General features: G+C 40.8%; 1 long non-coding RNA gene and 1 other non-coding gene across 2 annotated transcripts; both read left to right on the top strand.

The window, feature by feature from the left end:
* The first annotated feature begins 100 nt into the window (after window positions 1–100).
* On the top strand, window positions 101–26,113 carry LOC103018477 (uncharacterized). Its single transcript, XR_450576.2, has 4 exons — window positions 101–128; window positions 337–576; window positions 22,417–22,541; window positions 26,019–26,113. It is a non-coding gene; the product is annotated as an uncharacterized LOC103018477 (long non-coding RNA).
* TRNAW-CCA (transfer RNA tryptophan (anticodon CCA)) lies at window positions 24,104–24,176 on the top strand. The gene has a single exon. It is a non-coding gene; the product is annotated as a tRNA-Trp (tRNA).
* Window positions 26,114–26,476: the final 363 nt, after the last annotated feature.

Here is a 26,476-nt window from a genome sequence, read left to right as displayed (position 1 = left end):
GATTGGACGAGCCATTCTCGCGCGACCTGCAGCAGATTCTCAAGAAAGAAGAAACTGTCGCGAGACCTGGACTTGGCGGCTCCTTCCGTCAGAGGGAGGGGGCGTGGTAGCAAGCAGCGTCCTTTGGGGTAGGACGCCTGGTTTTAAATCTGCTAGGGATATTGTTTTTTAAAAATGTAGATTAAAAAAAAATATGTAGCCTTCTGTGCCCTACTCCGGATTTACTAAATCACATTCTCTGGGGTTGGGCGAAGAATATAAGGATGGCTGCGCGGGGAAGGGGGGGAGGGGTGTTTTCGGATTACACGGCGGCAATTACCGTTTATTCTGCAACAGGTCTCTCCTCGTGCCATGTCTCACTTGATCATCACAGATGAACCTGTGAGGTGACGCAGGGTAGTCTCATTTACAGAGAAAGAACTGGGGATCAGAAATATGAAGTCGTTTGTTCAAGATCTTACATCCAGATGACATCAAATCCACGTATTTCCTCACCTGCCTCTTGAGCTGGAAGCAATGTTAAATGCTTTCCATTTTTCTTCTCAACTCGGTTATACTAATTTTTACCCTCCTCTGGTAAGTAGTGTGAGCATTAGTCTCCCCGTTGTACAACTGAGACCGAAAGGTAAATGACTTTCAAAAGGCATACAATTAGTAACAAAACTAGGGCTAAAGACTGAACCTCTGGACCCCTACCTAGTACCTCTTTCCTTTCAAAAAGCTTCCCTATGTCCTAGCAATTAATGTGAAAGCTTCTGGCAAACTGTTGTAATACAGTTGAGAGATAGGGATGGAGACTTCAGCTTTATGCAGAACTGAGTGTACCAGTTGTCACTCCAGAAGAGGTGAGGAGGTGTTTTAATTATCTGTTGTTTAACCACCACCCCAAATGTATAGCTTTAAACAACAACCATATTATTTGCTCACTGTGAAATCCGGGCTGGGATTAGCCCGACCATTCTGCTAGCCTTGCTGTAGGTCGTAGCATCAGCTGGGGGCTGGTTCCGCGGGAATGACTGGGCCTCTCTCTTCGTGTTGTCTCAAATTCTCTCCCTCTCCATGTGACCTTTCTACATAATTCTTCAGCAGAGAAGCCATATTTCTTACATGTTGGATTAGGACTCCCAAAAAGACAAAAGTGGAAGTTGGTAGGCCTTCTTAAGGCTTAGCCTCAGGACTGGTGCTTTCACCATGTTCTGTTGGTTAAAGCAAGTCAAAGGGCCAGCCCAAATTCAAGAGTAGAGGCCTATGCCAGGGTACCTTCCAGTACTGGAAGGCATGGTTCACTGGGTCCCCCAATGTAACAGAATACTACAGAAAGTTTTATGTCTTTAATTGGTAGTGTCTTTTTTATTTTTACAGTATTTAGTGCTTACTTCTGGAAAGGTAAAAAGAGAAAATGGCCTTGAAGTTAAGGCTGGTAAAGTTGAAAGTGGATTGTATGTAAAATGCTGGTGAATTTCTCTGTTAGCTCCAAACAGCTCCATTTCCTCTGTGGGTCAAACCAGAGAGACCATAGCTCTGCAGCCAGGGAATTTGGGCTTTAATCCTGCTCCCACCACTTTCTAACCCTTTGATTATGGGCAATTTACTTAAACTATTCAAGCCTTGCTTTGTTCAATATGCAAATCTCCCTCGTAGGGTTGCTGTGAGAAGTAAATCAGATAATGCATGTAAAACACTTAGTGTAGTTTCTGGCTCATAGTAAGCTATTATTATTATTATTCTTGATGACTTCTGTGGTCAGTTTCCATTTTTAGAAAATTATTTCATAAAGATAAAACATGTTCATTATAGAAAATTTGCAAGAAATTTAAATAATATAGGAAAATATGAAAAAGAAAGCAAAAATTATCTAAACTCTCACCCCCTAGAGTCAATCACCATCAACGTTTGATAACCTTACTTCTAGACCTGTATATATTCATAAGGATATATAACTAAATAATTTTTGTAGTAATAGCATTATATATATATATATATATATATATATATATATATATATATATATATATATATATATATATACATACACACACACACACACACACAGAAAATGCAAGTCTTGGGGGTTCTCCTACTTCAGTTAATATAGTTCTATAGCATTCTTTGTAATAAGTGCATAGTATTCCATTGCATGGATGTGTCACAGATTTTTTAAACTCATTTCCCTCTGGGTGGACATAGGTTGGCCTGCTCCCAAAACTGTGGTATAATGATAAATACATCTCCTTCAAAAAAATTTTTTTTTTACATAAAATGAAATTGTCTAGAGACTCCACAAAAGAGATTAATAAGATATTCAACATCTGCCTCTTAGGGCTTATATCTCTGACGTACTGTCAAATACCCAAGGATTTAATCTGGTAGAAGTCTGTCCAGTTTCCACACTCAGCAAGGACAGTATAGGTGTCCAATTAGTCAGTTACAAACTTTGCTTCTTGCTGCCTCTTTGTAGTAGGAAATTGATACTGCACATTCAGCAGTTAATGCTGCTAATTCTAATATGTTGCATAGCTCCTACCAGAGCTGCTTTTAGCATCAGCCACCTATTGTGCTGAACTCAACTCTTGAGGGCCTGGATTCCCACTTTACTGAAGTTAATTATTTCAAAGACCATGTTGCTCTTCCCTGCTACTGTTCTGGCCAGGGCCAGGCAGTCAACATCCACAGGTCTCTCTGGCTTCATGTCTCAGGGAGCAATGATCGAGTATCAGTTCCTTCTAGCCCAGAAGATGCTGGCCTCCTTATGTAAATTCATCCAGCTCCTGCTTAAGGACCAAGTTAATATATCAGAGTTCTAATGGCTCCCTTAATTAAGTCACAAAAGCTACGCCTTAATCTCAGAAAAATGACTATTTCTCAGCCTACGTTTATATAACTGAGAGCTACTCAAGTGATGTTTACACTTAGGACACCATATTTTTCATTATTATAAATAATGCTGAATTCTTTCAAGAATCTGAAAAGTAAATTTCAAAATTTAATAGCTGGTGGAAGAGCTGGATCTGAATGTACATCTGACTACATTCCCTCCTGTTCCAGGTCCCACAAAACAGAAGACATTAATTTAAAAAATAAAAATATAAATTCCAAATAGGACTGAAAACCCAGAAATAGTGCCATTGACAGACCAGAAAATTGGAAGACATTCTGAAAAAATGGAAACAAATAGAAATAACAACTAAAATGCCAAGAGATTTTTATATAGAAATGCAGATGATTTTAAAATTTATCTGGAAAACAAAGTGTGCAAGGATAGCTAGTAATTATGTTTCCCCCTTGGAAAAAAATTAAGATGACATCACATATAAAATAAATCTTATATGGATAATAAAGAGAACACTTATTAAAAACCAATGAAATCAACTATAGAAGTGTTAGAAGAATATAGGAGAATGCTTTTATAAGCTTAGAATAGGGAGGGCCTTCTGAAGACACAAAACTCAAAAACCATAAAGGAAATATTTGCTAAATTTGATTATATAAAAATTTAAAACTTCAATATAATAAAAAATGCTACAATAATAGACAACAAACAGGGAGAAAATATTTGCAATAAATATAGCAAAGTGTTAAAATCCAAGATATATTTTTGGAAAATGACAAATCAACAAGAAAATAATTCAGTGTTAAAATGAGCACTGGATATGAAGGAAATTCATAAAAGAGCATATATAGTTGATCAATGAACATATATGAAAAAATGCTCAAATGCATTCATAACCATAGAAAGGCATAGTAAAATAACTATAATATATCATTTTTAATATATCAGATTAATAAAAATAAAAATATTAATAGTATCCAATAATGGCAAAGTGTATGGGTTAGTGTGTTGGTTAGCTTTTGCTGTGTAACAAACCACCCTAAAACTTAATGGTTTTAAGAGTCTCATGCTCTACCGACTGAGCTAGCCGGGCGCTACTTAATGGTTTTAAACATCAGACATTATTACAGTTCTGTGCTGGACAGCTATTCTGGTCTGGGCTGGTTCAGCTGATGTCTGCAATTTGCTGGGGGTTGTGCTGGGGTTTGGATGGTCTAGGATGACCTTACTCACATGCCTGGCAGTTGGCAGGCTCGTTGGTTTAGGGTAAGGGTCAGCAAAGAACTGCAGGTGGGCCAAGTCTTTTCCCACCTTATTATTCATATATTGTTTTATGGCTGCTTTCACAATATAACAGCAGAGTTGAATAGTTGCAACAGAGACCATATAGCATGCAAATCTAAAAATACATACTATATGGTCCTTTACAGAAAGTGTTTGCCAACCCTGGTCTAAGGAACCTAATCTGGAGTATTTATCTCTACTTCACATTGTTTCTCACCCTCCAGTAGAATAGACTGGGTTTATTCACTTGGCAGCAACATTCCAAGAGAGTGAGAAAGTAAGCTATTGATATAATAGCTCTTAAGGCCTAGGGCAACCCAATGCAAGGAGTGGGGAAATAGACTTCACCTTTGGATGAGGGGAACAGAAAAAATAAATTGCCTTTTTTGAAGAATCATGTGGCAATATATATTAAAATCTAAAATGTACAATTTTAGACTATCCGTGAAAGGAAGAAACTGATAACAGTGATTGCTTCTGGAGTGAAGAACTGATGATTGGGAGACAGGAGCTGGAAGGAGACTTACTTTTCTTTTTTTTTTTTAACTTTTTCCTTTTTTAATTAATTAATTAATTAATTAATTTTTGGCTGTGTTGGGTCTTCGTTTTCTGTGCGAGGGCTTTCTCTAGTTGCGGCGAGTGGGGGCCACTCTTCATCGTGGTGCGCAGGCCTCACTGTCGTGGCCTCTCTTGTTACGGAGCACAGGCTCCAGACGCGCAGGCTCAGTAGTTGTGGCTCACGGGCCTAGTTGCTCTGCGGCATGTGGGATCCTCCCAGACCAGGGCTCGAACCTGTGTCCCCTGCATTGGCAGGCAGATTCTCAACCACTGTGCCACCAGGGAAGCCCGACTTACTTTTCAATATGATTGACTTTGTACCTTTTGAATCTTGTACTAAGGGTATACTGAAAAATAAATAAATGTGTACATATTCTTCAAACCAGCAATTCCATTTTTAAGTTATGTCCCAGAGAAATACATATTTACAGTGAGGTTGAGGTAAGTATAAAGATGTTCATTGTTAAAAAAAAAAAAAGATGTTCATTGTTACATTATTTATAAAATAGAAAAAAAGAGGAACAGTGTAAATACTCCTCAGTACAGGAATGAGCAAATAAGTTATGGTACATCTGTATTATGAAATGCTATGTAGGTGTTAAAAATAAATAAATATCTACTGACATGGAAAATCTCCAAGATACAGAATAAGGTAAAAGGAAATTGTGAGACAGTAGTTTCAGTTTGAAACCGTTTATATAAAGCAAAAACAAAACATATTTCAATATGAAAATGTAAACATGTAAATGTAGCCATAGGACAAGATCTGAAGGGAAAAACCCTAAACTGATAACAGTGGTTACTTTGGGGAAACTGAGTTGGAATGATAGAGGTGGGGTGTGAGAGTTTAAATTTTTTTCTGCATTAAGTGTTTTACAATGATAATGAATCGATATACATTTGTATAATTTAAAAATAGATTCTAAATAATAAAAATAACCTGAAAAGAAGACAAAATCAGGCTTGTCAAAAAAACCACATCCTGAAAGCTCATGCAGGAAAAGACAGTTTGGAGGGGAAGCAAAGTTGGATAATATGAGATAAAAGAGATTTAGAAGCTATATCTGGAAGCTCCAACTCTGTTTAGTAGGAGTTCCAGAAGGTGATAACAGAGAGAATAAAAGAATAATGGAAGAAAATGTCCTAAATCTGAGAAATATACAAGCCTTCATATTGAAAGAGTTTACTGTGTACCAAACTGAATGAATTTTAAAAGGCCACGCCAGGGAATTCCCTGGCAGTCCAGTGGTTAGGACTCGGTGCTTTCACTGCCGTGACCCTGGGTTCAATCCCTGGTCGGGGAACTAAGATCACGCAAGCCACGCGGTGCAGACAAAATAAAAATTAAAAAAAAATAAAAATAAAAGGCCACACCAAGTCAAATTGTTAGGGTAGACCCTAATCCAATGTGACTGGTGTCCTTATAAGGAGAGGAGATTAGGGCACAGATAATACAGACAGAGGGACCATGAAAGGACACAGCAAGAACGCCATCTGTGAGCAAAAGAAAGAGGCCTCAGAAGAAACCAAAACTGCTGACAGCTTGATCTTGGGCTTCTAGCCTCCAGAAGTGTGAAAAAACAAATCTCTGTTGTTTAAGCCACCTAGTCAATGGTATTTTTTTATGGCAGCCTTAGCAAACGAATAGAGTCTCCTTCATTATGTTTATTCATAAGTATTTTATTCTCTTTGATACTATTGTAAATGGAGGGTTTTAAAAATTTTTTTTTTAAATTAATTTATTTATTTGGCTGCCTTAGGTCTTAGTTGCGGCACGCGGGATCTTTCGTTGCGGTGAGCGAACTCTTCATTGCCCTGAGTGGGCTTCTCTCTAGTTGTGGCGGGTGGGCTCCAGGGTGCGTGGGCTCAGAAGTTGCAGCGCGTGGGCTTAGTTGCCCCGTGGCATGTGGAATCTTAGTTCCCCGACCAGGGATCGAATCCAAGTCCCCTGCATTGGAAGACGGATTCTTAACCACTGGACCACCAGGGAAGTCCCTGGAGTTTTTTTCTAAATTTCCTTTTTGGATTCTTCATTGTTAGTCTCTAGAAATGCAACTGATTTTCGTGGGTTGATTTTGCATCCTGTAACTGCTGAATTTTTTAGTTTTTAACAGGTCTTTTTGTGGGTTTGTGTGTGTGTATGTGTGTTTTGTGGATTCTTTAGGGTTTTCTATGTATAAGATCATGTCATCTGTGAACAGATATCATTTTATATTTTCTTTCCAATGTGGATGCTTTTTATTTATTTTTCTTGCCTAATGGTTCTAGTTAGAACTTCCAATATGATGTTGAATAGAAGTGGCAAAAGCAAGCATCCTTGTCTTGCTGCTAATCTTAAAGAAAAAGCTTTTGGTCTTTCACCACTGAAAATGACATTAGCTGTGGGTTTTTCATATATAGCCCTTATTATGTTGAGGTAATTTGCTTCTATTCCTAGTATGTTAAATGTTTTTATCAAGAAATTGTGCTAAACCTTGTCAAATGTTTTTTCCTCATCAATTGAGAAGATCACGCGTTTTCTTCCCTTCATTCTGTTAATGTGGAGTATTATTTGATTGACTTTTGTATGTTAAACCATCCTTGCATTCCAAGAATAGACCCACTTGGTCATGGTGTATAATCTTTTTAATATACTATTGAATTCAGTTTGCTAGTATTTTGTTGAAGATTTTTACATCAGTGTTCATAAGGGATCTGTACTTTTCTTTTATTACGGTATCTTTGTCTTGTTGTGGTATTAGGGTAATGCTGGCCTCATAGAATGAGTTTGGAAGTATTCCCTCCCCTTCAATTTTTTGGAAGAGTTGGAAGAGGACTGGTGTTAATTTTTCTTTAAATATTCACAGTTGCTTTTTTCTTTTGGCCATGCTGTGCGGCATGTGGGATCTTAGTTCCCCGATCAGGTATCGGACCCGTGCCCACTGCAGTGGAAGTGCGGAGTCTTCACCACTGGGCCACTGGGGAAGTCCACACAATTGCTGTCATTAATCTATCTAGAATCTAGTGTGGTATGGATCTTTTCCAAATGGCTAGCTGGATGTTATGTATCTAACCACACACATAAAAATTTTTGTGTGTGTGGTTAAATACACATAACATAAAATTTACCATCTTAACTATTTTAAGTGTACAGTTCAGTAGTGTTAACATTGAGCATTGTTGTGAAACAGATCTTTGGAACTTTTTCAACTTACAAAATGAAAACCCTATATCCATTAAACAGCATCTCCTTTTCCCCTCCCCCAGGCCCTGGTAACCACCATTCTACTTTCTGTTTCTATGAATTTGAGTTATTTCAGATAGCTTATATAAGTGGAATCATACAGTATATCTTTTTGTGACTTAAATTCATTCACAATATTTCATCTGAATACAATTTTTAACTCACTGATTTGAATTGTCCTCTTGGACAATTATGTAGTTCCCACATATGCTTGGGCTTACTTCTAGACTTGTCACATTGATCTGTCTGCCTATTTCTACACATGTACGCATTTGTTTTAATTATTGTAGCTTTCTGTTGCCTGACTCTTCTCACATGTTTATGCTTCCAACTAAACTCCAGAACCATTTTATTAAGTTTTCTACAAAAATCCTTTTGGGATTTTTTTATTGGTATTACATTAAATAGATAGATCAATTTTGAGAGGATTGGCATCTCTACAATATTGACTCTTCCATTTATATTTAATAAGACTTCACCTCAGCATACAAGAAATTCACAACAGATTCCCACTCTTCCTTTTCCTCCCGTGTTTACCCACCCTCCAGCTGAATTCACTATGACCTGGTCCCTGAACACACTTCATGTTCTTTTCTTCCTTTCTTTTGCTCAAGCTGAAATGTCCTCCCTCTTCCTGAAACGTCCTCCTCTTCTCCTTCCCACAATTTCTGCTGGTCCATATCCTGCACATACTTTATATCGCATCACACATTGCCCCTTTACCCTGATTCCTCCATGCACATGTGACTTCTCCCTCCTTTTAAACTCCATAGTACTTGGTTTGTCACTTTATGAAGTGCTTACCTCTATTTTCCCTGTTATAGCTATTTGTGTGCTTCTCTTACTGGTCCACACTTAACAACAATTTTGTTTGTTTATGCGTTTTCTCTGGTTGAGAGAGTTTTTTCTCTCTTTTTTATTTTTATTTTTTATTGAAGTACGTTGATTTACAATGTTGTGCTAGTTTCAAATGTACAGCAAAGTGATTCAGTTATACATACATCTATATATGTATTCTTTTTCAGATTCTTCTTCCTTACAGGTTATTACAAAACATCAAGTACAGTTCTCTGTGCTATACAGTAAGTCCTGTGGATTATAAATTTTACATATAGTAGTGTGTATATGTTAATCCCAAACTCCTAATATATCCCTCCCTCTTCTTTCCCCCTTGGTAACTGTAAGTTTGTTTTCTATGTCTGTGGGTCTATTTATTTTGTATATAAGTTCATTTGTATCTTTTATTATTATTATTATTTTTGGCCGCAATGCAAGACTTGCAGGATTTTGGTTCCCCCACCAGGGCTCGAACCCAGGCCCCCAGCAATGGAAATACAGAGTCCTAACCACTGGACCGCCAGGGAATTCCCTGTATCTTTTTTTTTAAACAACAATTTTGAATTAGAGCAACAGGTCTAAACGAGGAGTGCACATCAGAATCCAGGGAAAGCTTTTTTTTTTTTTTTAAAGATTGATTGATTAATTGATTGATTGATTGCTATGTTGGGTCTTTGTTTCTGTGCTAGGGCTTTCTCTAGTTGCGGCAAGCAGGGGCCACTCTTCATCGCGGTTCGCGGGCCTCTCACTGTTGCAGCCTCTCTTGTTGCGGAGCACAGGCTCCAGACGCGCAGGCTCAGTAGTTGTGGCTCACGGGCCTAGTTGCTCCGTGGCATGTGGGATCTTCCCAGACCAGGGCTCAAACCCGTGTCCCCTGCATTAGCAGGCAGATTCTCAACCACTGCGCCACCAGGAAAGCCCTCCAGGGAAAGCTTTTTAAAAAATCCACATGCTTTGATCCCACTCCAGGAAATTCTAACCCAGTAGGTCTGAGGTGGGGTTCTGATATCAGTATTTTGCATAGGTATTCTTAAAAATCTCCACAGGTATACTGTGTACATCTGGTTGAGAATCGCTGTTTTTAGATAAACCTCATGAACTCCTGAATATCCTATATATATAAAGCTAATGTCCTACCAAGTTTTGGCTCCCCGAGTGCAAGTCCTGTGTCTCATTCATCGGCCTGCACTCCTCCCCAAGTACATAGCCCCGTAAAGGGTTGGCATTGAATCAAACTTGGACTGGTATTAGACGACAACATTGCTCTCTCTATTTCAATACCTTTACCAACAGTTCACCTACTATTGACTATAATCACCAGTCCAGGGCGCTCCCTTTGCACCCTGTAGCCCTGAATACTGCAGCGGGCAAAAGGAAAAGCAGGAGAAATGCCAGCCCTCCTGGCATCAGTAGCTACAAGCCTGGTGCAGGAGTTCCAGGAAGGCTGGCCTCAGAAAGCAGGCAAGGCTGGGTTCTACATAACGTCTAGCTCTGAACCTGTTTTCTCACCTGTAAAATGAGAACAGCATTAGCCACATCTACTTCCAAGGATAGTGTGAGGCTCAGAAGAGGGGAGAGCAATGAGCGTGTTCTGACATTGTCCACCAATACATTCACATAAGGGATTGTAGTAAATATTAGTATTCCTGAGCCAGCCTCCACCCCAGCCCCCGCCCCATCCCTCCACTTCTGCTTCTAGAATCCCAGGGCTGTGATCTGGGTCCCAAGAAAGGCAGTTCAATCACACAACCATTCATTATGTATTCACCCACCATCTACCGAGAGGCTACCATGTGCCAGGCACTGGGGATGTAGAGATAAAAAACCAGCCTTGCTCTCAAGGAGCCCAGAGGTCTCTGCTGGAGCCCAGGAGAGGGACACAGTTTGGATCCTTTGTCCACTGTTTAAAACGAAATAAAAGCAACTTCGAAAACAAGCTCAGAGTAGTGGAGGATACAAAGTGAGTAACCAGAGCCCTGTGAACAGGGAGGGTTAGCGCGGAGCCCAGAATGTGGGCTGTAAGGGGAAGGGCGCAGAGCGCGGTCAAGGGCGTTTCGTGGGGGCGGCGCCGGGCGGATTCCGACGCCCCTTTGGTTCCCGCGACCCCCTAGCCCACCCCCGCCTTCCTTCAGGTCCCAGGTTCCTCAGGCCCCGCGCCCCCGGGTCCCTGCACCCTTCGCCCCCGCGCCCTCCCATCCCCTGATTCCCGCCCCCTCAGCCCCTGGTCCTTTCGGTCCCCGCCTCCCTCGGGCCCTTCAGCGCGGCCTTCCTCGCCGGCAGCTCCGCGCTGCTCCGGGCGCGGGCTGCTGCTTCTCCCCGGGCCGGGATCCGGCTGAAGCCGCAGACCACTGCCCCAACTCTCAGCCCCGCGCCAGCCTCCTCCCTGCAGCTGGGACGGGGCCGCGGCCACCCGCATCCCTGGTCCCCGGCTCATCTCTTCCTGGGACGGGGCCGGGGGCACAGGCGAGGTGGGTAGGGAGCCGAGCTCACGCGCGGAAGGGCCTTAGAAGCTGCAACCGAGTGAGCGCTCAAAAAAGATGCGCTAATAATGCTTTTCCCTGAAATCCTCTCCTACCCGCTCTGCTTCATTAGGCTTAACAATATCGCTCACTCTGGGAGCTGGAGGGGCGTTCCCAAACATCCGTGTTCAGGGGGTTGTCCAATACTAATAGTAAACGGCTGATCTAAGTGTTTATTATGGGCCAGGCACTGTGCCTGGGGCTCAAAGACGTTCTCTCCTCTAATCTTCACAACCACAGGATAAGATGGAGACTTATTGCCCCATTGTAGTGATGAAGAAACTAAGACTTCGATTAAGAATTCTTCAGAAGGTCCTGCAGTAAGTTAGTGGTGGAACCAGAGCTCGAACCCCAACTGTCTGGCTCTCAGGCATCTATTTACCTCTACCATGTGCTGTCCTCCCCAGCACCTCTGCAGGGCTTGTGAGCAAGGGTCTTGGAGCAAAGTGGATTTTAGGTCCCGGAAGAGTGGAAGGAAAACATGCACATTGGGTTGTATTTGTTTTTAAATACATTCAACTCAAAACACATCTCTTTTAATTGTTTAAGGCAGTTCGAATTGTGTGTTCTGTTATAACAATGTATCCTTATTGAAATATAATTTACATAACAAAAACTATTTGACCTTTTTAAAGAATGCAATTCAGTTTTTAGTATATTCACAATGTTGTGCAGCCATTACCAGAACATTTTCATCACCCCCAAAAGAAACCCCATACCCCTTAAGCAGACACTCCTCATCTCCCTCTCCCCCTTCCCCCAGGCAACCACTAATCTACTTTCTGTCTCTATGGATTTGCCTATTCTGGACATTTCATATAAATGGAATCATACAACATGTGACCTTTTGTGTCGGACACCTTTCACTTTGGGTAATGTTTGCAAGGTTTATCCATGTTGTAGCAGGTATCAATACTTCTTTCCTTTTTATGGCTGAATAATATTCCACTATATGGATATACCACATTTTACTTACCCATTAATCAGCTGATGGACATTTGGGTTGTTTCCATGTTTTGGCTATTGTGAGTAGTACTGAACTATTCCTGTACAAGTTTTTGTTTGAACACCTCTTTTCAATTCTCTGGAATTGGAGTGGAATTGCTGGGTCATATGGTAACTCTCTGTTTAACTTTTTAAAGTTAATGGCTCATCATTTTATGTTCAGTCAGCAGTGTATGAGTGTTCCAATCAAAATAATGTACATAGTTTAAAAAAAATAGCGCTACAAGGCTTATGGCAAAATAAAACAGTCCTTTACCCATACCTCTGTCCCATTCCCAAGAGGCAACTACTTTCAACTCTTTTAACTGTTTTTTCACTTGCTTTTCTCCATACTTCTAAATAATATGCATTTGCTACAATTTCATAGTTTATCAATTTTAGGCATTCTTCTGACTTCCAGTACTCTAATTATGTTTTCTTTCTTGTACAAATTTTTCGTTTTCCTGAAATTATCAGTTGTCATATTTTCATTGACTTAGTATTCCATGGCCTGTCTCTATTTCACTACCTTTTCCCATATGCTCCAAAAGATCTGTCACATGACTTTCAATAGTTTTTCCATACACTCAAACACAGTTTGAACCCTTTGTTGGTTCCACTTGCATTTTTGAATCTGGAGGCATACGCCTCCTCCTGCCCCAGTTTGAACTAGCTGCACCCACCTGGGGCCTGTGCACACATGGGTCCTGCTGGGCCTGCCCTCACAAGTGCCCTGGATTGATCTCCTGTTTCCAGTATCTATGAGTTCCTCATTAATGTTGCACATCTTCAACTTGCTAAAATACATCCTTCAGGAGTATTCTAAGACTGAGTGCTTGGGAAATTAAATATTTGGAGCATTTGTGTGTCTCAGTCCGTTTCCATTCTACCATCACACATAAAATCATTTTAGATATACAAATCATTTTTCCTCATTATTTTGAAAGCAAAGCTTCATGGTCTTCTAATATCCAATGACTCTGGTAGGAGCCCAAATGTCACTCTGATTCTTAAGGCTTTGTCTGTGACCTGTTTTTCCTTTTTTCTCTTTGGAAACTCTTTAGGATCTTCTCTTTATTCTTGGAGCTCTGAAATGTGATGACAAATATCTGCATTTTTTGTTGGTTTGTTTGTTTGTTTGGTGTGCTAGCCTTTGGTGATCTCTTTCAATCTGTAACACTCAGGCCCTTCAGATCTGGGAAATTTTCCTGTAGTATTTCCTTTGATCATTTAAAGAGATTTTTGTTTTCAGGGCTGGTAGAATAATCTAAACCAGCTCCTTTATAAATAGTCAGCAAACACTTCTAGATGTTTCTGTCTTTCATTGTGTTTTCCTGATCATAAAGATAATGCTCACTTATGTAGAAAACTCAAACAAAACTGGAAACTGTAAAATTTAACATGCTTTTTAAAGATTCCATGAAAGTGGAGATGCAATAATAAAGACATAAAGTCATTTTTAATAGTTGTATAGCATTCCATTGGAAAGATGTACCATAATGAATTTGACCAGGTCTCTACCAGCAGGCAGCCATTTTCAGTTTCTCCTTACTGTAAACAGTGGTAGGATGCACATCTGGTACACACAGATGCTACAGTTTAAGTGGTCTTATCCCTGCTGCCCGGGGGTACAGTGGAAGTAGGGGAAGGGTCATGAGAAGATGGAATTCAACTCATTCTTTATGGAGGAGCTGTTGGGAGAGCATCTGAACTTGCCTGGAGATGACCTTGGCTTAACCTCCCTGATGGTGGTGCTTAGAGCAACAGCTCTCAAACCTCAATGTGCACATGGAGCACCAGGTGAACTTGTTAAACAGTAGGTTCCTGAGCTGAACCCCAGAGAGTCTGCTTCAGTATGAGGGAGGGTCTGAGGATCTGCGCTTTTTTTCATTGTTTTTAAATTTTATTTTAATTTTTAAATTTTTATTGGGGTATAAAATACCCCAAGGTTATAAATCATAGTTGATTTACAATGTTGTGTTAGTTTCAGGTGTACAACAATGTGAATCAGTTATACATATACATATATCCACTCTTTTTTAGATTCTGAGGATCTGCATTTTTAACAAGCACCCCAGCTGATTCTGATGTAGGTGGCTGGTGGACCACTAGGAGAAATACTGACTTGAAGAAATACTGACTTAGAGAGTGGAGGAGAAAGTGGAGGGAGGTAAATAGTGTTCACTTGAGAAACAGGAGAGGCTGTGAGGGGCAGATAGGGAAGGAAATTAATTAGGCATCTTTTGTCACCCCAGGGGACCAGGCTCCAGTGTGCTTTGGGTTTGGATAGAACTAACAAATCTACCTGCTGACCTTCATTCTCCAAAAGGATCCAGTGATTCTGATGTTCACACAGACCCCCCTAAGGCCCCTAGTCTATCCCTAAACTGTTATTTCCTCTCTTGTACTCAATGTTACTCAGTTAGGAATATAGGGATACATAGAAGCATCTCACCACATTCACTAAGGCATTAAAAGACCATGGGCTTGGGCTGGGAAAGATGGGAGCCGCCCCAGGGTTACCAGCAGAGATAACTGAGGTTAGGGATGGTGCTGGAATGTGGGAGAACAACACCAAGTCTTGGTGAAGATGTAGTGCAACAGGAGCTCTAGTGAGTGAAATGTAAATTGTTCTAACCGCTCAGAAAAAAAATTTGACCCAATAATTCCACTCCAGGGTGTATACTCCAGAGAAAGTTGTATACTTAGGCTCCAGGAAACATAAACATCCAGGATGTTCTTAGCAGCATTTTCAAAACAGCAAAAAATAGAAAGAATCCAAATGCCCTTGGACAAAAGAATGGATAAATTAATTGTGGTATATTCACACAATGGAACACTATGCATATTACTAATGAGTGAACTATACACACATCAGCATGGATGAATCTTAGAAACATAATGAGTGAAAAAAGTAATCCTAGAAAAAATACATTCTTGTTAAATTAAAAAATAAGCAAAACTAAACAATTTATTATTTGCACATTTATATGTAGGAAAATATAAAGAAAAGCAAAAGATTGTGGGGCAAATTCAGAATAGTGGTTCCCTCTGGGTAAGGCAGGGGATGAGAGCTTGGAGCAATGGTAGTGTTTTCTAGTTCTTAACTTGGGCCATGAGTTCATAGGTGTTTGTTTTATTATTATGCATATGACCATATATACATAACATATATTATTTTGGCTATATCAAACATCTCAAAATTTAAAAAATAATAGAGAAAGATGAAATCCTCTAGCCACTACTGTGTTCTCTCAAGGTTATTTAGTCCTTGGGTACCCCATCTCTCCTCCAACAGGCACTATGGACCAGGAAGCAAGACATCAGGCCTAAAGAGACCAATGGAAGCTTGTTAAAATCCACCTCCATCTCACCATTCAGAAACTGGGTTCTTCCCAATCTGTTTCTCATAGACTGTATCTGTCACTAAGTAATGGCCTCTTTTAGACCCAGCCAAGCTGATTGCATGTTTAGCTAATATGGCATTTTTCTCTGCTGACAGCAAGACTATACTTGGGACATTGTTTTCTGAACAAGTAAGCCATCCTACCACCTACTTTTTCTTATTCGATAGCATCCCTAGCACCCACTCCATTCTGTCTGCTGGTCTCACATCTGGCTGGGTCTCCAGGCTTCCTTTCGAATCTCTGATGATGAACTTTTTCTGTTCCCTTCCTCACTGCCCGTGAGCTCAGCAGGACTGGAGTTCTCCTGGGCCTTGAATGTTCTCTCTCTGCCATATTTCCTAATTCAAAGACCACCCAACCTTTGGAAGAGGGCAGAGCTCCTGAGGTGAGGTTTTGCCTTGACCAATGCAGTTGAATGGGTTAGGTGGGTTTCAATGCCCCCTCTTTCTCCTACCTGACTGTGTGGCTTGGGGTAGGCCCCTTATCTTCACGGACCCTATTGGCTTGCCTGTAAGATAGAGAGTATTGTCTTTGGGGATGTTAATAATGTGTAAGGACATTAAAAGATGGAAAGGATGTTAAAGTTCATCTAGTTTCACCCACTTTTCTTAAAGATGGAAAAACTAAGATGAGGATGAGGTGGAGAGTTAGATGGACCAGGGATGCTTTATTAGCAGATATTGGGCTAGAACTCAGGTCTCCTGTTTCTCCACCATCTTGCCTCCCTGATGCTTGCTGAGGCATAGAGGTGTGGGAGGATGAACCTGCAGCCACTCAGCCCTGCCCAGCTCCATCCAAGGCCAAGGCATTCAACCTTAAAGGATGTTGTTTTTCAAACTGCTGACATTACCTGGGGGCAGGAAGAGCCTGCCTCACCTTTCAGCTGGTCCATTGCACAATCTGGCAAGCTGAGGCCTGAGACTCTTCTTCCCATACCAGGCTCGGCTGTAGAAGGGAAAGGTCAGGGTGTAGGGAATAACAAAAAAGTTGGACACTAGCTCTACCTTTCCCTCAGACCCTACTCCCCCTCCCTGCAGGGGTTGGGGTGCATTGAGGGTAAGAGAGGCCTGAGGAGAGGAAACGGGGGTGGGAAAGCAAGCTTTCTGCACGAGCTGAAGGGGCAGGGCTGGTCCTCCTCACCCCCAAAGGAGTCTTCTATTTGGGGGAGGGAATTTGTGGACAAGGTAGAAAGAAAGAGGAAGAAGCTTTTGGCCTGGTCCTGCTTTCAGTCCATGAGTTGATAATTTATTTTTGAAATGGAAATGGGAAGAGGTGAGAGAGCTGAGTTGGTCCGTGAGGCTGCCAGTGTAGACTCTGATGGAGGCAGTGGAGACTGGACTCAGTGCAAAGATGTCCGGGGTCCCAGTTTGATCCGCTGACCTGTGAGGCAGCAAACAGAGAGGCCAGGACTGTACACGGCCTCTCCCAGCTCTGGACTCGTGCAGGCTGCCATACTTCAGCCCCTCTCTGAAACAGAGCCCCTATTCAGGAATTCCATCAAAGGCCCTCAGCAATCCAATTAGAGGTTGTTTTTTCTTTCTTTCTTTCTTTCTTTTTCTTTTTAATTATTCAACTGTCATATATGAGACCAAATGACTATAACGCAAAAGGGAGTTCTTTTTTCATTTAACATTACAATATACACAGCAAACCTGGGCTAGATCTTACAATCTGAACGCAGGTATTTAACCTTTTCCGGGCTGTTTGTGTTTACAGTGCATAGAAGTCTTGTAATTGAAGCCATGCCTTTCAGTCACTAGAGAAGCCTTTGTAGCTGCCACATACTTCAGCTCCCAAACTCAGTTTTATAAGAACTAGAGTTTGGTTTTTTGGGGGTCCCCCATTCCCACAGGTTATGTACAGTTTGGGGAGGGTTTTTTGGGGGGTCCATCAGATCCTCAGGCATTAGTCCCTGCAGGTTGCAGTGGCTCTGTCAACTGTTTGCATTCCAATCTGGCGACCTGGGACTCTGTCCCTAGGTGCAGTGAGTGACCGTACCCTCCCCAAGGACCCAGCCTTCCTGCTCTCAGTATCACAGCCCTCTCTGCTCTTTCCTTCTTTCCTTCCACCAGCCTGAGGGGAAATACTGATGCACGATTATTAAAATATTTTTAAAAACAGACTTATGATAGAGTAACACATGGGTTTTCTAAAAAAAGCACATTAAATACCGAGATCTAGTGATGGTCTAATAACTTCATACTTTTGAGGTAGTGATATATGTAAACAATATTTCAACATATTGCAACAACCATAAAAGGATATGAAAATAGCTAATTTCTGCTGATGGCAAAGGCACAGATACTGTTCATACAGCAGCAATTTGTTGCCTACACTCAAAATTTAAGGAAATGCTATTTTTCAGATACAGGTTAGAGAAAAAAAAAAAAAAGGAATTTTTTCCCATCTAAGTTCAAGGGCCCCAGGTCATAAGAAACCCTGATCAGAAGAAATTCATCTCTTCTCAATCCCTGTTTCTTCAGTAGGAGCCACAAACTCTCCCTGAGACTAGTAGCACAAGATCTATTATCTGCTTGAATGAAGGGGGAGAAAGTACGTGCATAGGTTAATATCTCAATAAAACTTTTCCATCTTAGTTTCATCAGGGTTTATTTACTCCTAGTTTACACACAATGCTAACATACCTGATAGTCTCTTTTCTTAACTCACAGAAAAATAGCACATTTGAAAAAGGGAAATGTTCCTGCTAAGAAAACACATTTATAATACACAAGGTGACAGCAAACAGCCTGAAATGTAGGAAGAAGATTTTTTTTTAAGGAAGACAAGAATTCAAAAATCACAGAAGACTGGAAAGATTTAGTTGGTGTAGAATCAAATAACTATATGTATTTTAATTTCCCTGATTGTTTCTCTGAGATTACAACATCTAATATTCATCACTATGACCCTATATTCTGAAGAAAAAGCTAAAGAATGTATACTTGTTCATCTATACTTAGGAAAGAAAGGATGGATAAAATATATTTAGCATAATGTCCAATCAAGATGGTTAAAATAGAGTTTTAATGCTTAAAGGGTATATATGAAGATTCTGGCTAACTGAGGTTTTTTTGTTTTTTGTTTTTTTAATTTTATTTATTTATTTATGGCTGTGTTGGGTCTTCGTTTCTGTGCGAGGGCTTTCTATTTGCGGCAAGTGGGGGCCACTCTTCATTGCGGTGCGCGGGCCTCTCACTATCGCGGCCTTTCCTGTTGCAGAGCACAGGCTCCAGACGCGCAGGCTCAGCAATTGTGGCTCACGGGCCTAGTCGCTCCGCGGCATGTGGGATCTTCCCAGGCCAGGGCTCGAACCCGTGTCCCCTGCATTGACAGGCAGATTCTCAACCACTGCGCCACCAGGGAAGCCCCTAACTGAGGTTTTGAAATTAATATTACACCCACGACCCTCTGCCCCCTTCATCCTGTGGTTCTTCTTACAGGACACTATTCAGCTTCCTATGCTTCCCTGGGAGTAAAGGACAGTGGTGGGGATTATGGGACCACTGGAGGGGAACCTATCTCTGTTCAGATGGCAACATCCATAGCACATTATAGAGCATGGAGAAGAGGGCCCAGGTGACTTCCATTCACCCAATGCTGGTCAGCGCGTACTATACAGCAGAATTCTGAAATCTTTTCCCATCAAAGACAAATGTCCTCAACTTCACCTTTGGACGGGCGTCTCCCAGAAGGGGCACCAACAGAGATATCAAGGGCAGACACTGGAAGACACTTCTGAGCTTGGCTAGTCCAACCTGCTTTTTACTGGTGAGGAAACTGAGGCTCAGAAATGAAGTTAATGTAAAATTATCATGATTTCGTCCTTTAATATTTTGGCAGGATTCAATGACAAAGCCACCTAGGCCTGGAATGATTTTGTGGAATGTTTTTAAGTATTGATTTAATTTTATTCATAAGTATAGAACTATTCAGATTTTTCCGTTTCTTCTTGTGTTCTTGTTGTTGTTTAATTTTTCTCTTAATTTGCCCGTTTCACCAAAGTGTAGAAATTATTGGAATAAAACTGTTTGTGATATCATTTTTAAAATATTGGTAGACTCTCTAGTGATATATTTTTTTCATTCCTGATAATAGTTATTTAAACCTTTTCTCTTTTTTTTATCAGTTTTGCCAAGGGTTTAACAATTAGTCTTTTCAAAATATCAACATTTGTCTTTATCAATAGTCTCCACTTTATGTTTGCATTCTACTTCATTGAAGTATGTTCTTATCTTAATTATTTCTTCTTTCATTATCTTTGGGTTTAATCTGTCATTTAAAAATATTTCTTGACATGGCTCCTTTGAACATTAATTCTCAGTCTTTCTTCCTTTCTAATATATGCATTTAAGGCTGTAAACTTTCCTTTAGCCCAGGTACATTCCATAAGCTTTGATATGTCATATTTGTATTATCATTTAATTCCAAATACCTTCTCATGTCCATTGGGAGTTCTTCTTTGACCTGTAGATCATACAGAAGTATATCAAAAATGTTGCAAGCATACAGAGATTTTCTAGCTAACCTTTCTGTTGTTCATTTTGAGTTTAATTCCATCGTGGTCAGCGAAAATACTCTATGATTTAAATACTCTAAGATTCATGAAGACTCACAAATATTGTCACTATACTCAATTTTGGTAAATGTTTCATCTGCCTAATAAATGCTAGTTTGTATTCTGCAATTGTTGAGTGTTCTATACATGTTAAATAAATCAGGTTTCTTAGTTGGTTGTTGAAATCTTTTATATCATTACTGATTTTTTTGTTAAAAATCTTTTATATCTTTACTAATTTTTTTGTTTGCTTTAATAATTTTTTCATTTTTTGTTGAAATCTTTTATATCTTTACCACAACGGGAGGGTATTAAGACCTCCCATAGTGAGTGTAGATTTGGCTATTTTCACTTTCAGTTGCATTAATTTTTGCTTGCTCAATTTTGAAACTGTGTTATTAAGAGTATAGAAATTTAGAATTTTTACATTGTCCAGATTGTTGAATATTTTATTATTATGAAATGTCCTTATTTATTTCTAGTGATGCTCTTTGGTTTAAAGTCTACCTTGTATGATATTACGATAGCTACACCAGGTTTTTTGTTGTTATTGTTAGCATATGCATGGTGAAGCCCTCCTTCTTTTTATTGGAAAATCACTCAGCTCTCACCAATACACCAATACTTATTTTCTGTTTGTTGTCGTTGCTTGTTTTTTTTTTTTTTTAAGTAGTAACCATCCTAATGAGAGTGAGATGGTATCTCCCTGTGGTTGTGATTTGCATTTCACTAGTGATTATGATGTTGAGCATATTTTCAATGAGCTTGTTGGTCATTTGTATATTTTATTTGGAAAAATGTCTATTCAAGTCATTTGCCCATTTTTAATTGGGTTGTTTGGGGTTTTTTTTGTTGTTTTTGAGTACATGGTGTACCTTTTTGGATTATTTTACAACCATCCTTTCTGCATCAGTATTTAAGATGTGCCTATTATAGGAAGCATATGCTTCCTTTTTAATCCAGTTTGAGAATCTCTCTTTTAATTGAAGTATTTAGTCTTATTGTAACTACTGATTGTTACCTATTGCTGCACAACAAATTACCCCAAAACTTAACAGCTTAAACGACAACAAACATTTATTGTCTCACACAGCTTCTGTAGGTTAGGAATTTGGGAGGAGCTTAGCTGGGTGGCCCCATTATAGGAAGTCTCAGGGATATTTCATGACATTGAAAGTTCAAAGGATAAAATGTGGGAAGCTGATCCGAACTTAGAAAGGGGTATAACGATTGGCCAAGTCATAGAAAAGGTGCTTGCTCTGTATCATAAATTATATGAGAAGGTAAGCACTGATAACTTTTACAAAGAAATAAAACATTTTAATTTTCAATGTTTCTAGTGTTTTAAATAACAGTGTACTAAGTAAATGTTAACTTTCTTTTCTTTTTTTCATTTTCCTAAACACTTACAACTGACAGTAGAGCTTTTAATGTTTTGACCAAACTATTTAAAAGTCACAGAACAATCACACTTTTTCTCATTAATTATTAAGATTGCTATGCATGGGTTTCAGCTTGCACAGTATTTTTTTTAATTTTTAATTTTTTAAATTTATTTTTGGCTGCGTTGGGGCTTCGTTGTTGCATGGGCTTTCTCTAGCTGCGGCGAGCGGGGGCTACTCTACCTTGCAGTGTGTGGGCTTCTCACTGCAGTGGCTTCTCTTGTTGCAGAGCACAGGTTCTAGGCGTGCGGGCTTCAGTAGTTGTGGCTTGAGGGCTCTAGAGCACAGACTCAGTAGTTGTGGCGCACGGGCTTAGTTGCTCCGCGACATGTGGGATCTTCCTGGACCAGGGCTTGAACCTGTGTCCCCTGCATTGGCAGGTGGATTCTTAACCACTGCTCCACCAGGGAAGTCCCAGGACATACATTTTTATATCCTACTTTTTCACTTAACATCATATCATAAACATCTTTTTTTTTCATAAACATCTTTATATTATTGTACAGTATTTGTCAACATTAAATGATTGCATAACACTGCAATTGTTCCCCTTTTATTGGATACTCCAGGTTTTGCTATTTTTCACTATTGTAAAAAAAGGAGGTTCAAATTTCACAGTTGCATGACCTCAAGTGCAGAAAATTATAACTTTTTATTTTCCTATAATTGAACTAAATTTCTTTCTTAAGCCCCAGGTCTCTAGAACAAAGAACATAATCAATAATCACTTCTAGGTAAACTCAGTCATAATCAGAATCTTTCTGCTCTTTCTAGCTCTTCACCTCTCTGCTTCTGAGGGAGTTACACAAATGTCACCAAGGAGTAAATGGGGAAGGGACAACCTCTCCTTGACCTTCGTCTGCTTTGTCCCATGGTGGCCTCCTATTCCAGTGTAACAGGTGAGCCATCCCTGTCTGGCTCATAGAGAGGGGGCAGGGGTGGTGGTGTGTCAGTGGGAGCTGGGAAGGGTTCCCCCTCTATCCTGACAACCTGCTGATGTGTAACCACATCCTATCTTTCCATGCGGCCTCTCCGAACCCAGACAGGAGTCCCCACCCCCTACCCCTACCAAGAGTAGGGTGTAGAAGCTGGGAGAAACTGTTTCTGGTCCCAAGCCTAGACATGCAAAGCTGTCATTTCTACTCCATAGTGTCTGCACATAATGGTGGGAGATTTGCCTGTAAAGCTTATTTGTTGCCTGCCTAAGCCTTGCCTAGGAATCAATAGAGGGGGTTTACTGAACTTCAGATGGGGTCAGATACACAGTTCCTGCTGTTTTGTTTCCTCTTCAAACTCTCCACCTGTCCTCCCTCTCTAAATAAGGTCTTTTTTTTTAAATAATAAATTTATTTATTTATCTATTTATTTTTGGCTGCGTTGGGTCTTCATTGCTGCGTGCAGGCTTTCTCTAGTTGTGGCCAGCGGGGGCTACTCTTCCTTGTGGTGTGCGGGCTTCTCATTGCGATGGCTTCTCTTGTTGTGGAGCACGGGCTCTAGGCATGCAGGCTTCAGTAGTTGTGACACATGGGCTCTGTAGTTGTGGCGCACAGGCTTAGTTGCTCTGCGGCATGTGGGACCAGGGCTCGAACCTGTGTCCCCTGCATGGGCAGGCGGATTCTTAATCACTGTGCCACCAGAGAAGTCCCCAAAAGCCTAATTTTTTTTTTTTGCTGCACCACAGGGCATGAAGGATCTTAGTTCCCAGACCAGGGGTTAAACCTGGGCCCACGGCAGTGAAAGTACTGAGTCCTAACCACTGGACCGCCAGGGAATTCCCCAAAGCCGACATTTTGTTGACTCTTTTTCTCTAGGTGCCCTCAAGTCTCACAACCCTAAAGGAGGGATGGTGGTCTTAGACTAAACGGGATTTTGAGGAAGGGAAAGAACATACCAGTTATCATCTTAAATTATCATCCTGCCTCATGATAATGCTGCAAAAATACTTGGGTACATATCACTGGTGACCTTTGGCAGACAGGGTGGAGCAGGTGTGTATGAACCAAGGCCTGATGTCACTAAGGAAGGTGAGGGGAGGTTCTGGAGGCGGAGGGTAGAGAGAGCAGCATGAGCAGGTGGTCCACCCTTGGCACAATGGTGGCACCATCCAAGGAACTAGGAGTAATTGCCTGCCCCTCCTCCCTCAGTGAGCAGAGATGGGGAGAAGGCTTTGACACACTTAAGGTTGCCCTTTCCAGTCCACAGGGACAATAATGATTGCCCAAAACAACTACTTTATTCAGACAGCCCCTGCTCCCCACAATCTGTCATTCACCTATGAATCAATCTATCTACATAAGTAGTTTATGTGTATGTGATTTAGATATTTTCTTTAAGCATTTTCTCAGAAGTGAAATTACGGGGTCAAAGGATAAAACTTGTGTACTTCTGATGTTAAAGAATTCATGGTCTTAATACAAAAAGTGCAAAGCTGTTAACTCAAAGGTGATCAAGCATGGGGACTTCCCTGGTGGTCCAGTGGTTAAGACTCCGTGCTCCCAAAGCAGGGGGCCCAGGTTCGATCCCTGGTCAGGGAACTAGATCCCACATGCCGCAACTAAAAGAGCCCACATGCCACAACTAAAAGAGCCTGCGTGCCGCAATTAAAGATCCTGCACAAGGCAACGAAGATTCCGAGTGCCACAGCGGCTCGTGCAGCCAAATAAATAAATAAATAAATAAATAAATCCTGGCCCTCCCAAAAAAAGTTGGTCAAGCATCGGACACTGGTGGTAAAGAAATATGTCAACATGTCAGTATGTATATCACACTTTGACCTAGCACCTCCACTTTTGGGAATTTACCTTAAGGAAATAATTGGACAGATATGCAAGGATGTATGCGCCAGGAGATTCAAAGAAGTATGTGTATAATAGTTAAAAACAGACATGATTTAAATATCTAATGATAAAGGATTGTTAAATAAAAAATAGTACATCTGTATGATCAAACGTCATGCAGTCATTAAAAATGATGGCAAGAATCAGTATTGACTGAGAAGAAAAAAATATTCATGATATGGTGCCCGGTGAAAAAAGCAGATTAGAAAAAATCTTATATAGTATCATCCCTTTAAAATTTATATTGTGTACATACACATAAAAGACCAGAAGGAAACACACCAACATATTAATAGTGGTTATCACTAGGTGGTGAGATTATTTTCTTTTCTTGGTTACTCTTTTCTGTATTTTTTACCTTAAGTTACATTACTTTTAAAATCAGGGGAAACAAACAGTGAAAGGTAGCGTATGTAATTAGGCTACTTGGAATGCTATTTTACACATTTTAATCTGTTATTCACATAAAGATCTACCTGCACTGGAATCGATTTCTGGGACTTCATACGTCTTTTCATTTCACTTAGCCCAAGCCCTGCTCTTCCTCTGGCGTTAAATCCAGAATTCCCCACCCTTGTTCCCCATCCCTTGTAGCCTCTGCTTCCTCCCCCAGGCCCCTGTTCTGTTCCCACCAGGCTTCCTTACTCCATGTTCTTTTCAGAAGTGGTCCTTGCCCCTGTGATACCTCCCTGAAGTGGCTCAGCCTGGAAAATCTCCAAGGATGGTTGCCCTTTACTGACCTTCACTGCAGCCAGACTTGGAGGTCACAAGTCCCCTGTGGTGTGGGGCCTGGCAGGTGCCAGCCAAAGTGGCACTTCTGGGGCACTTAATAGATCAACCAAAGTTCACTGCCAAGTAGCCACTTGGGCTGGGCCACTAATGGGCCCTGATAAGTGGTTGAGAAAGTCTGGTCTTCAACCCTTGGACTCTAGCCATGGGAGGACTCAGCAGAACTCAAGGTCCTGCTCATTTAGCTGGCTTCGGGACTCAGATGCGCCAGATCCGCCCGTAAATCTGGACATTGGGAGTGAGGCAGGGACAAACAGCAGGGAAGCCTCCCATGTACGCAGGAGGCCATCAAACCTCTTCCCCCAGCTGAGGGCATTCACTTTCCCTTCTGATTTACTTCTCAGTGAAACATTAAAGCTGATACCTTCTTGACGACTTTTCAATCGTGGGCTCATATAGGACCTCAGAGCTATAAAGGCCCTTAGATACCACCTGCTCCAAGCCTCTCCCTTTATAGCACAGAGGAGCCCGGCGACTTGCCCAATGATACTCAGTTTATGATGCAGCCCAGGTTTCCTGACTCCTAACTCAGAGCTCTTGCTTTTCTATAATACTGTTTGTCTTCTTTACAAATGGGGTATTTCTAAAGCAAACTGTCATGCCTTGTGTGATCTTACCCTCAAATCAAACGCTGACTCAATATGTGACTGTAAACCATCAAAACGAGAAAATAAATGAGTCCAACCTATTCATTTTATAAGTGAGAAACAGAGACCCACAGAGATTACCCAGGGTCCCTTGTCTGTGCAGGTTTGGAGCCAGACCTCTGGTGTCATTCACAGCTGTTTCCACTACAGACTGCCCAGGCCCTCAGCCAAACAGGACTGGACCCCATGGAAAGCAGGTTTGTGTCTCCAGGTACACATAGTGACCAGGAACTTCTTAAACAGATCACTCTTCTCTGCCTCTCCTTCCTCCTTTTAGTTTTGTGTCCTTGTGTTTAATTCCTGGAAAGATAAGTGACCCAGCTTGTGTGGATGTTGGTGCTGAGGAATGCAGATCCCAACCTAGGAAGAATGAAGTAAGAGAAAGTGAGAGGTAGAGCTAGAATAAGTGTGTGTGTGTGTGTGTGTGTGTGTGTGTGTTGGGGGGAAAATTAGGCTGAGTCTGAAGGTGTTATGGGGGCAACATTTTTCAAATATTATTGAGGTTGTGATCTAATGCTTCATTTAATTAAAGGGCAGAATATTTGAAATCAGGATTGTTTT

The sequence above is a fragment of the Balaenoptera acutorostrata genome, chromosome 20 (genome assembly GCF_949987535.1).
Source record: "Balaenoptera acutorostrata chromosome 20, mBalAcu1.1, whole genome shotgun sequence".
NCBI lineage: Eukaryota > Metazoa > Chordata > Mammalia > Artiodactyla > Balaenopteridae > Balaenoptera > Balaenoptera acutorostrata.
Note: the sequence above shows the minus strand (reverse complement) of the source record. Positions and strands in the feature narration are given on the sequence as shown.